This window comes from Lithobates pipiens, unplaced genomic scaffold (assembly GCF_037356315.1).
Source record: "Lithobates pipiens isolate NorthernLeopardFrog02 unplaced genomic scaffold, aLitPip1_a1.2 Scaffold_19, whole genome shotgun sequence".
In the NCBI taxonomy this organism is placed as follows: Eukaryota; Metazoa; Chordata; class Amphibia; order Anura; family Ranidae; genus Lithobates; species Lithobates pipiens.
Window position 1 is genome coordinate 437,879,832 of NW_027507764.1, and position 14,045 is coordinate 437,893,876.

The following is a 14,045-nucleotide window of genomic DNA, read 5'->3' on the forward strand; positions in this document are numbered from 1 at the left end:
AGATTATAACAGAAACTATTATTTAACAATATAGCCTGTATAGGGTCCTCCCAATTCACTACTCCCCAGCCTACAAAATGCTGAAGCTGGGAGGCTATTAAATTGTCTTGGCTGCGGTACTGCTAATCCACCCCCAGCCCTTGCTCCCTGAAGAATTGATAATTTAATTCTCTGAGTTTTTCCTTTCCATAATAACCTTCAAAATATTGATTCTGTTTTTTTGAACCATTTAAGAGGTATCCATATCAGTGAATTATGAAGTATATATAGCAATTGGGGGGTCCATTCTTATTTTAAGATTTGCTTGGGCGACCACTGATAATGGCAATTTGGTCCACACCATACTCTTAAGTTGGAATTTATTAAGGATAGGGGATAAGTTATCAGTTAAATAATTTTCTATTCTAGAATTTATCATTATTCCCATATATTTAAATGATAAAACTATTTTAACTTGAGGAGCCTCTCTTAACCTGGACAAACTAGGATTATCTAAGGGAAGTAGAACTGCTTTATCCCAATACAGCTAATTTTAGTTTGTTTGGCACATTCTGCACTTGATCAGACTATAGAAGTAGCATTCTGGATATGCCATTTTCAACCTGTGAAAAAAAAAAAACTGTCCTTACAACCAAATAATATGCCATGTAGCATTCCAACATGTTTTTCATTTTCTATAAAGAGTTTACATTGCCAGTGTTGACTAATTTTTGTCAACAGTCTCTTGGTAAAATAAATTGTACCATGAGAAAGATGGCTTCATAGTACACGTTCTTCCTGTTTCTAAGACCTACATGAACAAGTTATAAAATGTGGCAAACTAACACGTGGGGACCTCAATATAAACAGTCTGGCCTAAGTCAACAGTTTGGGCTCAAGTCATTGATTTGAAAGATGTGCTGCTGTACTTAGACACCCTGTCACCAGACATAACATTCCACACTGTAAGATTATATGTGCATTAAAAAAGGTTATGCCAAGAGGGGGGAAATGAAAAAGCTTGGCCAACTCTGAGAGTAATTATACATTCCTATAAGAGTAGAAGGCTATGACATGCAGAGAGGGAGGGTCTGTGTCAAGGAATTGACTCTTTCTGAATTAGTAACATTTGCTAGTATGTTCACAGAAGCTTTGCAAGTCAATAAAAAAAAATGTTTATAGAAAGGAAAAACTGTGCAGTTTGGCAATTAAAATACTTTATTTTTCTGTGTTTTTTTTACCTGCATTTTGAACATAGGGTCTCATTAGAAAGCTAATTTACTAAAGGAGTTGAGAATCTTCACTTGAGAAACTGAGTGGACAATTGAAGTGAACGTTGAATCATGTGAAAAGCAGATTTCTGTTCATTTTAAATACCAGTTTATCTACAAATTAAGTTAACGGGTTACTGACCTGTCAGAGCCCTGCTGTTCTCAATGAAGAGATCGTATGAAAACGGACAGTATGTCTGTTTTCATCCGATCTGCTGGACAGATGGTAGACATATTGCCATCCGTCTGTTTTGAGCAGATCTTGTCGGATAGGATGGCAGGCAGGTGTCAGCGGACACATCTCCAAGGACATCCACCTGCCCATTGAAGTCAATGACTGGCCTGCTTGGATCCGCCTGAAAAACAGACAGGCGGATCCGAGCAGCTGATCATGTGAAAGGGGCCTAAGAGCGCTTTTAATTTATTTCCCACTATATTAAAAACTAAAAAAAATCTATTACATATACACTTAGAAGGTATCTGAACTTTCTAAGGTCAAACAGTAAACAGTGAAGTAAGGAAAAATGGTGGTATTACCTATATTGGGCTTGGTCCACACTGCAACATGAAAGTCTCGACTTTGCCAGGGAATTTCCTGGCGTCTTGATGCAACTTGAGTCATACTATGATGTAAATTTGAAGTGACTTTGCCTTGTTCAGATATGCAGAGATAACCACATACAGGAAGATTCTTTTCACTGCCTGGGTTAACTTCCTGTAATGTCAGAACCAAATCACATAAATTTAGATGAGGATCCAACTTTGAGGCAATTTATATAAAAGTCTATGGTCACAAGACAGATAGAAGTCACCTTGAAGTAGTACAGGAACGTTTTCTAAAGTCAGAGCGACTTTAGTGGTGCTAATATAGACAGCTCTCCTTGACTAACATGGGATTTCACATGTTCATTCAACTAGGGCCCTCTTAAGTTGGATCTCAAGTCGTGGCAGTGTGAAGTGAGCAAAAAAGACTTACATTCCAGTTGTATTTCAATACAAACTTAAAAAAAAAAAAAAAAAAAAATATATATATATATATATATATATTTATTTATTTATTTTTTATTTTTTTTCATTATCTTCTATTTATGATAAACTAGCCCCATTTGCTACTACTGCTATTATGCCAAAATAACTGTACAAATTATTATACAAGATTTACATAGCATTGTTTGTGCAGCATTTTACAAAAGAGAGAAAAGGCACAGTTACAATACAATTCAAGACAAGAGGGTTAAGTGTACTTAAGAGCACATCTTAAAGTGAAGTGCAAGTTATACAACAGGTAGTAACTGTTTAAGAAAATTTCATATAGTATTTTAGATAGAATTTTAGATGGAGGCGGGATAGAATTCCCTGAAGAGGTGGGTTTTCAGGGATTGCCTAAAGGCAGACAGAGTAGATGATAGCTGTACAGGTTGGGTTAGGGAGTTCAGAGAATGGAGAAGTCCTGGAGGTGAGCATGGAATGAGGTGAAAAGAAGAAAAGTCTTAGGAGGAGCAAAGAGGGTGGTTTGGTCAGTGAAAGGTTTAGCAGAGTCGAGTGGCAAACACCGAAGGGCTGGTAAGGTGGGGAAGTGTGGCAGGATGATAAACAGGAGGGGAGATTGTGTAGAGGTACACCATTGAGAGGCCAAGGCAAAACGATTACAAGTCGGTGGATTTGTAGCTTAATAGTTACATCCATACATATGTCCATCAATAAATTAGTAATGTGCAAGGAAACAGAAGGGGTGAGCTGACAAATAAAGCGACCAATTTGTGTGTCATGGGAACATAGAGATGGCATTTTAAGTCATGGGAGGGTATCAACTGACCAAGGGAGGGGGTGTAGCAAGGGAATAGAAGGGGTCCAAAGCCAGAGCTTTGGAGGACCTTTACAGAAAGAGGAGAATCGGAAAAAGGCAGAATCTTGGAGGCCAAGGTAGTGAAGGGTTTGGAGGAGGAGCAGATGCTTAACTGTGTCAAAAACAACAGACAGTTCTAATAGTAGGGGTCTTGAGTAGTGGCCATTGCTTTTAGTAAACAATAAGTCATTAGTGAGTTTTAAGGAGGTGTTTTTTTGTGGACTATTGCTTGGAAAAGCCAGGCCACCAGGGTTCAAAGATATTATCAGTGAGATAGCAGTTTGATGTTCTGGCCAGTGAGACACTCCACTAGGTTTTCCCCTTTGACATAAGCTGTTTGAGCCGTGGCACTGATTGCATGGCTGGCTCCCAATGATGAATGTCATAAGTAATGTAAAATGTGGCGCTATGTAAATATTTCAGCAAACTATTTACTCAACAGTGTTGGACAAAACCCTGTATGAATTTCCTGCTTTGTTCAGGCATCCAGGGAGGAAGAGACAGCGACCAACAGGTTGCCAAGACATTCTAAATAAGTCTGTTACAACTCTCCCTGTGCAACGATTCTCTACTTTGACAATGTTGAGCTTTTTCTTTGCAAGACCAAGGCTTCTCGATTCACTCCTCCCTTAGACCAGGATCCTTGTCAAGAATACAGAGGGAATTTCCCAGAACCCTACAAGAGTTTGACTGGCTAGTCTTTCAAAATGGGTCATGTGACTCCCACGCAAATCCTTGTTTTTCCGAGCGCTTAATCCATCACGGTTCAGGATACATAGTTTTTGCCACTAGAGCATACTGGTCTTGTCTTGAATTGTACTTGAATTGTATTGTAACTGTGCCTTCTCTCTTTATTTTGTAAAATGCTGCACAAACAATGCTATGTAAATCTTGTATAATAATTTGTACAGTCAGTTATTTTGGCATAGTAGCAGTAGTAGCAAATGGGGCTAGGACACTGGGTAATCCTGGTTTTCCTCTTTTCACCTGTCAGCGTCTCAATACCTGATGATCAGGAGCATAGTCTCTCCCATCCTTTTAGTGAGGTGTGCTCAATGGAAATGGCCTTTTTGTCTTGAAAGGTTTTTTTTTTTTTTTTTTCTCCAATGTTGATCATGCACCCAACTATTCATGTCTCACAAACAGGCAGATGAAGCCTTGGGTGCTGGCACAGTAATACATATTTTTTGCTACAAAGTTATTGCCAGTTGAACTCCCCTGTTCGGAAGTTGTTTCGCCAGTAGAACTCCCCGGTTGGGAAGTTGTTTTGAACATTCTGGTTTTCTGCTCAGCTCTTTTATGCTCCCTTTTCCCTTTGTGACCTGACAGCAGGGCTTTTAGTCTCTAGTGAGGCTGAACAACATCACAGTCGTGTCTTACATTAAGGGGGTAAGGGGGCCAAAACCTGCAGGGTCAGTCCACTGAGAAGAGGTAGAGCTGAATGTGATCTGGGTGGAGTAGAATTTCTCTATCCTTTCATTTGAATCTACATTCAGAAATTCCAGGAAGAATACATATTCTGATACCCAATTGGGCAATAAGTGGTTGCTACATCCAGGTTCCTCCAAGTGGATTTGATCACTGGACAAGTTGTCCGTTAGATCTGCTAGCACCTCCTTACTGTTCCAAGCTAGACAACTTTACATAGGGGCCTGGGCCAAGCCCTGGGTGTGGATACTGTGACAGATCAGGAAAGGTCTCATAAGCTATTTGCTTTTCCTCCAGTTCGATCTCTATACAGTTTTTTGGGTCTATTGCTAAAGACTGTGGAAATTATTGCAGTAATTCCCTATTGGCCAAACAGGCCTCGGTTCCTGCCTTTGATACCTGGTTATTGGATTGAAGTCCTTTCTCTCGGATGATATCTTCTGTCGCAGAGTGCACTACTCCCCCCTTGTTCATCTCTCCCAGTTTCTTGTCCTGGCAGGAAGAAACTGATCAGGCTTGCCTGTTGTTTCTCTAAGTAATATCTATAAATCTTCCAAAAGTATTTGAATAAAGCTTGTTCAGTTTGGACTGCTTCGTTTTGTTTTCTTTTGCTTCAATCCTCTGGTCAGGTGCATTCTGGACTTCAGCTGATCCTAAAGCTCCTTTAGAGAACAGATCTCTGCAGTCACTGCCATAGCCGATTTCTCATGTGTAGACTATCCCTTACTCATCCAATACTTTGATGGGGGTGGCTATATCTGAGATACGGAGAACCACAATTCTGAGTGAGATTTACTACTTGCTCTGGACTTCCTTGCCAGCTCCAGATGAGATCTTTTCAGTCCAGCTTGGGTAAAGACTGAACTATGAAGACATACTCTAAAGGCTATATCTTCAGCCGGGAAATTTGCCAAGATCAAAGCTTTAGGCTAGGAATGATCCTTTGGTGACTTACAGCTCCAGGTGGGATCACCTCCAGTCCAGTTGCAGTAAGAATTGAGCCATGATGTCATTCTCTCTAAGGGCTACATTCTCAGCAGGACATTTGCCAGAATTAGGACGTTTAGGACCCTTTGGCAGTTTGCTGTTTCAGATGGGATCTCATTCAGTCCAGTTTTGAGTAAAGGTTTAGTCATGAAGGCAGCCTGTCCAAGGGTTCTTTTTTCCTCAGTAAGGAGGTTTGCAGGGATCTGGACTTTTTTGTCATGAGGGATCTTTGTTGGCATTCTGCCTAATATGGGTAGTGTTTATATCCATACTGGGTTGCAATCTGAGGTGGCTTTGGCATCCTACAAGAACAAGAGTTTTGTTTCTCCCATATGCAGGACCACCAAGGATAACTAGTTCCATGCCATGGATATTGTGATACTTCAACCATGCTCTCAAGCTATAGCTTTGCTCAGAGTTTTAGGACAGATTTGTCCCTCTCTCCAGCAAAATCAGCAGGGGGGAGATATCATCCAGAATCATTACTGGACGGATCATTTCAGCTAGCTAATAGTCTTATAGAGCTTAGGGCTTGGTTCCTATGGAAGCAGTGACAACACACTCAACAAGGAGTGTGTTGGCTTTGTGGGCTCCTTGTGAAATGGCACCAGGAATATTTGTAGGGGGATGGCATGTCTTCTATTAAGGCTTTTCTGGCTCATTGTAGGGTGTAGCTAGCTTCCTTATACTGTTACTATCTTTCCATAAGGTTTCTGTTGGCTAAGTGCTATGTTGGAAACCTTAAGTTTTCAGCATCCCACCCTTGTTTTTTGGGCTAGTTAGTGCTCCAACATATGCTGCCATGGAGTCTGTCACGAAAACTGAACATTTCCTATCATATACTTGCCATCATTTTCTTTTCCTGATGGGCTCCATGTCAGCAGTAGTTCCCTCCCAGTGTCATGAGTAGGCAAGTTACAGAGTGCAGCCTCTGGCTCAGCCTGAAAATTTATGGGAGTGGGGTCCTATGGGGTAGGAACGAGGGCAGGGCTACCCAAGCATATTCTGCCATGGAGCCCATCAGGAAAGTAAAATTACGATAAGTATTTGATAAGAAATTTTCTGTTATATTACTCCTAGTCCATTAGTAAATAAGTAAAAATAACCCAATTGCTTGAAAGCAGTAACCATCAGCTATCTGTACATACATCTAGTAGCCTTAATTTCAACTAAACAGCACTTAACAAATTCCAGCTTTCTAGAAAGTTGATGCCACTGCGTTTCTTGATGCTATGAATGTGCCAATGACAGGCACCCACATGGCTTAAAAACGTTTGTTACCCTAAAAACACAGTGCTGTGTAACTTGGCCCCCTGTATCACCTGAGTTACCTGGCTACTCCGTTCTGCACTCCCCCTGTAAACTGACCACTGTTTATCGTGGCTGCTGAGCCATGACACCATGGTCAGGTTACAAACCTCTGTCATCTGCAACTCTCCTGTGTTGTCCTCTGTCCTCTCCCCCCCTTCTCCCTGCCTGTCTGCTCTGTGTCAGGGCCAGTCCCTCCCCTCCTGCTGAAATAACAGTGTTATTTTCAGGTACTCGCCTGTCTTGCTTTAAGCCGTATATCTGTTTGATTTTTAAAAAAATGCCGTTCTATACTGTATTTCCGGGCGCCACTAGGTGCTCACGTGATCAGCCACCTCTTCTCCTCCCCTCCTCTCAGCTGATGTCAGTGGGGGCTTCTCGGCCTCTCCCGTTGTACCTGTCAGATCAGGAGAGTGAGTAGTGGCCGGTCACATGTGCGTTGAGCGGCACTCGGAAGTACAGTTTAGAATGGCAATTTTAAAATAAAACCGATACAATTGAAACATTGCATTCGTGAAGACAGGCGAGTGCCAAAAAATAATCAAATGCAGTTACAACCACTTTGTCTGCTGCAAAGGTGTAGTTAAGAATCTGACCTTTTGAGAACTAAATCTAAGCCCAAGGTCAGGGGGCTCTTGGAGTTCTGCATACAGGAATTTACAGCTTTTACATCTGCATACATACTTGCTTTTACACAAACCGCTAACATTTTCTTGTTTACTTATGTTATAGTATTGTAATGTGATGATAAATAGGAGGGTTTGAGAAGTGTGGAACTAGTGTTGGAGTGTGTCTAGATTTACATAGAAGCTCAGTTGCAATATCTTTTGCATTAGGTAAACAGTTACAGATGTAGTTTTCACTGCATTTTTCTTTATATGCTCAGTTTGAATTACCCATATATGACATGTTGCCTTTAGGATTTGTCACTTTTTTATAATAAACCAATATACAATTGACCTTCCGCTCACCTAACAAATAAAATTCAAATTTCAAACAACTTACAAAGTCATCCTCAACTCCAGCCCCCAGTTACATCACTAACCTAGTCTCAAAATATCAATCAAATATTTTTCTTTGTTCTTGCCAAGACCTCCTGTTCTCTAGCCTCCTTGTCACCTCCTCCCATGCTTCAGGACTTCTCCCAAGCCTCTTCCATTCTCTAGTACTCCCTACCCCATTCTTCTACTCGGCCCACTTTTAGGCGATCCCTGAAAACTCTTCCCTTTAGCAAAGCTTATTCTGCTTCCATCTAACAACTGTACTTTTATTTTTTCCATCGGCCCACCCCCCATAGTTGTTAGTTTTTGTACACATTCTCCCTTTTAGATTGTAAATGCTAACAAGTTTCTTCCTGTATTGAATTGTATTACTGTCCGCCCTCATGTTGTAAAGTGCTGCACAAACAGTTGGTGCTATATAAATCATGTATAATAATTATAATAGATAAAAAAAATAAAAAATAAAATATACATATATATAAATTTACTCAGAAATAGAGATGATGCTGGTAGTTAACATAGGATTTTTAAGCCATTACACATGAAAGTAGCACTCTCACCACTATGTACCATTCATGATCCATTATGCTCCTTAACCAGTTCCCGACCGGCGCACGCCGATGTACGTCGGCAGAATGGCATGGGCAGGTACGTCCATTTTTATATGCCGCCCTGCCATCGCGTGTGCTCTGCCGGCAGCACGCTCACGTGCCGGTCAGGAACCCCGTGAGTCCGGTTGCGGGTCCCGTGGACTCGATCACCACGTGGATACCCGCGATCGTCTCACATGAGGCTGAACAGGGAGATGCCGTTGTAAACAGCTTCTCCCCGTTCTGCCTAGCAACAAGTGATGCTGATCTCTGCTCCATGTGATTGGAGCAGAGATCAGTGTTCACTAACACAAAGCCCAGCCCCCCACAGATAGTAATATGCCCCTAGGAACACTTAACCCCTACACTGCCAGTGTAATTTACACAGGAATCACTGCATTTGTATAGCACTGATTGCTGTATAAATGACAATGGTCCCAAAAATGTATCAAAAATGTCTGATGTGTCCGCCATAATGTCGCAGTCACAATAAAAATCGCTGATCGCAACCATTACTAGTTTAAAAAAAATATATTAATAAAAATGCCATAAACTATCCCCTATTTTTTACCAAAAATATGTAGAAGAATACGTATCGGCCTAAACTGAGGGGAAAAAAATTATTATAACAAAAAGAAAAAAATAATGAATTTTTTTCAAAATTGTCGCTCTATTTTTGTTTATAGCACAAAAAATAAAAACCGCAGGGGTGATCAAATACCACCAAAAGTAAGCTCTATTTGTGGGGGAAAAAAATTACGTAAATTTTGTTTGGGAGCCACATCGCACGACCGTGCAATTGTCAGTTAAAGTGATGCAGTGCCGAATCACAAAAAGTGGTCTGGTCTTAAGCCAGCAAAATGGTCCGGTCTGAATGTGGTTAAAGCAAAGATGATCTCTCATTGGAATAAGGGTTTCTAATGCCCCGTACACACGACCAGACTTTTCAACATCAAAGTCTGACGGAATGATTCCGGCAGACCATTCGAACGTGTGTGGGCTGCAGCGGACTTTTGATTTGCAAAAGTCTGACAGATTTTAGAAATGGAACATGTTTAAAATTTTTCCGACAGAACTCTGCCGGACCCAGAAATCCGCTCGTGTGTGTGCTAGTCTGACGGACTAAAACCGACGCTAGGGCAGCTATTGGCTACTGGCTATGGACTTCCTTATTCTAGTCCAGTCGTACGTCATCACGTTCGAATCTGTCGGACTTTGGTGTGATTGTGTGTGGCCAAGTCCGTTCATTCGGAAAGTCCGTCAGAACTCTGTCAGAACTCCATCAGAACTCCGTCGAAAGTCTGTCAGACTTAGTCCCTCGAAAAGTCTGGTCGTGTGTACGCGGCATAACTGTTAGTTCGGATCCTTTAGCATTCTTTTTAACATTTTTGTTCAGGAGATTTATCTGCAACAGAAACTCTCAGTAAACCTTATTGTGTTTTTTTTATTTTTAAAGTGTTGTCCTGGAAAAAGAAACAATATAACATAGAAATGTCAGCATAATACAATGATTAAAGATTAAAAATCATTAAAATCTAACTACCACCTAGTTCTACCCGGTTTTGTTTTTAAACTGTATTTTGTATTTTTCATTATTTTAAGCATTTATTTAATGCTCACCTTTTTGTGATGTTCTCAGAATTTGTGTCTTTTGCACTGGCGAATGCCAGCTCCATTTGCCGCATCATTGTATGTGACTGCAGAATGCCAATGGCTCACGTGAAGCAGGTCAAATAATGCTTGGCTGCATTTAACCTAGAAAAGGAGCTGTGCCAGTGAACATTACAAAGAGTTCTTATTTTATCTTTACAGTTGCTTGGTGCTATTTAGTTTTTTTTTTTTTTTTTTTTTTTTTTGGGTTTTAAAAACGTATGATTCAGCATATATTGGTTATAGCATTACATGAATTAGTAGTTTGACATTGCTTAGTTGTATGCATTAACTAGGTAGTGGTAGGTTCTAAATTAAGATCTACAGAAAATAGCTTAGGATATATAAATCTTGTATAAGTATTGTGTTCATGTGAGCCTCAGTAAAGCTGTTAGTTCACTCTCTAAGTTCCCCCTATGCTTTACCACATTGTTGAGGATCTATCTTCACTTGGTTGTCATGATCAGGATAGTGATATAAGTAATTCACTGAGTGGGCTATCCTTATTTGCATCATTCCGCTTATGTCAGCCTTTCCTGATGCTGGCTAGATGTACTGGCTAGATGTACTATCTTTTCAGTAACTCTGGTATGTTGGGGCAGACATGACTGGGCAAAATGCAATGCATGTTTGTATCTGTTTGGATGCTATGAGCTGTGTGAGACAGTTTAAAGGGGTAGTTAACCTACGTGTTTCTCTTTTGTTCACTGACTCACACAGCTCCATTATTCTTGACCATAGGGTTGTTACGCCACCTTCAGGAGAGGACTAGGCAGAACATGTTACACATGTACAAAAACAGAACTTTCTCTTACGTTCACCGATTGACACAGCTCCTTTCTTAGACCATTGGGTTGTTACACCACCTTCAGGACAGGACTAAACATAACATGTGATAATAAAAACTAGAACTTTCTAGTTCACCCAAGGGGCGGTCCCTTAGGTAACAACCCCTCAGCATGCTATTGCAGCTTCAGTTTTTTTCTGCCTAGGGAATTAGAAGGACCTAGGAACCCTGCAGGCCCATCGGCCCATGGATTTTTCTGCAGAAGCTTTGCTTTTTGTGCAAGATTTAAGATCCTGTGATCTGCTATCAACAGCCGGCTGGGTGACAGGCTGGATACCCTTATCCTTGTTGTCTCCCCAGCCTTGCTAGCGAGCGTGTGCAGACCAGAGCTCTGCTCTGGGTGAGCCACGACATGCCCCAGCTCCAGGGGCGGTCGGTGAGCCTAAATGCTCTGAGGGACATGACCGGGCTACTGATGTCTGCATCACAGTGTGCCGGGCCAGCAGCCACCCCATACTGATCGGAGAGTGGATCTGTGATGGAATGTCTCCCAGCTCTTCAGGACTGGTAAGTACAGATCTCCCTGCCTTGGTGGGGCTGAGCAGCTGGGCATTCCCTGGGAGGTCGATTTGGGGGTACCTCACCTCCCTCTCTTCTCTCCCTGTCCCTATCTTCCCTGTGGGGCATGCTGCATGGGCTGCTGAGCGGTGTATGTGCCATAGACAGGGGCTCTCTGGGGGGCTCTCACCTGGGGGGGGGGGGGGGGGGCTGCACTGGCTGGCTGTGCCCTGGATGTGTGTAGATCTCTCCCTGGAGGTGTCTGGAGGCTGTGTCTGTTGATTGCTGTAGCGCTGTTTCACCGCCATTTCTCTGCCTGTGTTTTCACTGTTCCTCATGGTATACAGTGCTCAAAGGCCATTTTTGGTGTGACCAGGGAGCAGCATGCTCTGGTCCATGTTCCTGTAGTTTGGCGCCCATTTTCCCTGTAATTATGTCCTTTATACTGGACGCTCGGCAGCCACTTTCTTGAAGCCTTAACACATTTTTTGTCAGTTTAGTGCCATTCAGAGCAGCTCTGCACAGCGCGGTGTGGTCTCCTATGCATCTGGGAGCTGACACAGGCACTCTTAGCTGGACGGCGCAGAACCCAGTCAAGGTGGTGAGTCCTGCGGGAAAGAACCCCTCAGCCAGCAGCAGTTAGGAGGGTGGCACCATCACTGTTCTAAGTCCCCAACAGGTGGCAGACAGGGTAGGGTCAACATGGCTTCAAAAACTGTTGTTTCTTCCCGCAAACTCCAGGCAATTGCAACTGGTTCCATTGCCGTGCCTCTGGACACTTTGTCGGTGGTCCTCCATTCGTTCGTTGCCAAAATGGAGGTGGGGCGTGGGCGCAAGGGTGGTAAAAAATTTCACCTGCACTCTAAAAATTATAAAATGTAAAAGCAAAAGTATAAAAAAATCACGTCAAAACACCCACAGGTTTGAACCCATGAAGCTTAATTTCTTTCTATGTACAGTATATAAACTTCACCTACATTGTACATCACCGCTTCAATGATGAATTTTAATTACTTGTGTACTGTAATTGTATGAGTGTCCAATGAAGATTTTGCCTTGAGAAATTCTCTGTAATAGCAAGTTTAGCACACCAAATAAACAGATAGAAAACAGAAATGGGAGTTTTTAAGGTGTGGGGAAAAAAAAAACAGCAATAATAATTTCATCAGTTTTATTCATACAAAACATGCTTTAACATTCAATTAAAACCAACACATAAAGGTTAGTCGGTCATTGTTCATAAGTAGGTTGCCTCTACATGTTTCACAATAATCATGGCTTCTTCTGGAGCTTTTGTAAAACCCTATATGCAGTATCACCAAAATGAAAAGATATGTTTTAATAAACATGAAAATTTTTAAAAATAATATATATACATACATATGGAGACCAACCAGGTCTAGAGATCTACAATTCATATATTTACAAAATACAATAGTCAATAGATCATCTGATGAATGCACCCCCACCCCAAAACAAAGGCAGAAACTCCAAAGGACCATCAAGGCCTCTCCGACAATTCAGCAGAGTATCAGTGTGTCATAGAGGGGGTAAATCCCTTGCGTCAGACCTACAGAGACACATAATTAGATGTTTTTAAGGAAAACATAATTGATATAATCTCATTAGGCAAAGCATGACTGCAATGGAACCTACCCTGTTTGAATAGATGATCATGAAGATGAGGATCAATAGTGAAGTTACTTCAAGTATATACTTCAAATGGTGATATAAAGCTTGATAGGGACTATATCATCTAAAGAGGCATATACCATTAAAGGAACCCTATCCAAACAATTGTGCTCATCACTTTTACATTATCTGTTGTATACTGCTTACCCAGATAGAAAATCCTTTGTCTGAGATGAGCAAAATCCCTCCTTTAAATGATAACCTCAAGATAGGGAAAGGTTCAGGCAAATGATTCTTAACACAGGCAAAGCACCTATAGACAATGGTGTAGTCAGCACCAAATCCACTGCATACACAAGCCTATATTGTTTGTCTGAAATTTACCAAGGGTTAACTTACTGTGGACATAGCAGTCATCTCCTGTAGGTATATGGCTTGGAACTGCCGCAGCAACACCACCGCCGCTCTGAGGGTCTTGTATACCCCCTCCATCCAGGCGACGTCTGACGTCACCGATCCTCACCATCTGTTTCCAGTAGGGAAGTGAAGACCTCTGTACAGCAAATCTCACGGTGGCGATGTCCCACACATGCGCGAGGGCATCGTGCCCATCTTGTTCCCTAACTGCGGCTCTTATGCAGGTGCGCTTTTGGGAACGCATGCACAGAACTACGGAAGTCACTTTGAAACCCCCACACCTACAAACAGTGGCTCCTACATAAGTGCCAAAAAGCCACCTAAACAGTAGACTCTTCCCTCTTAGACCAAGGCCTAACACTACTCTGCAAGGAGACAAGCATAAACAACTGCACTAAATAAACATAAACCAACCGATCAAGCAACTGCTATACCAAAATAGCAACTAATTAAGTCACAACTGTCCTTTGAATTCATCACTTAGGTCAATGTCGACTGAATTGCCCCCCCAAAAAAAAATCCCGGCGACCCCACAGTCACACTGACCATCTAGGAACCCAATTTGGAAATTTTGGTTTGGAAAAGGCAGCA

At 41.8% G+C, this 14,045-nt stretch overlaps 1 protein-coding gene across 1 annotated transcript in view; it reads left to right on the plus strand.

The window, feature by feature from the left end:
* SPIDR (scaffold protein involved in DNA repair) overlaps positions 1-14,045 on the plus strand; it is a 1,142,324-nt gene that overhangs the window by 688,948 nt on the left and 439,331 nt on the right. The window lies entirely within an intron of this gene.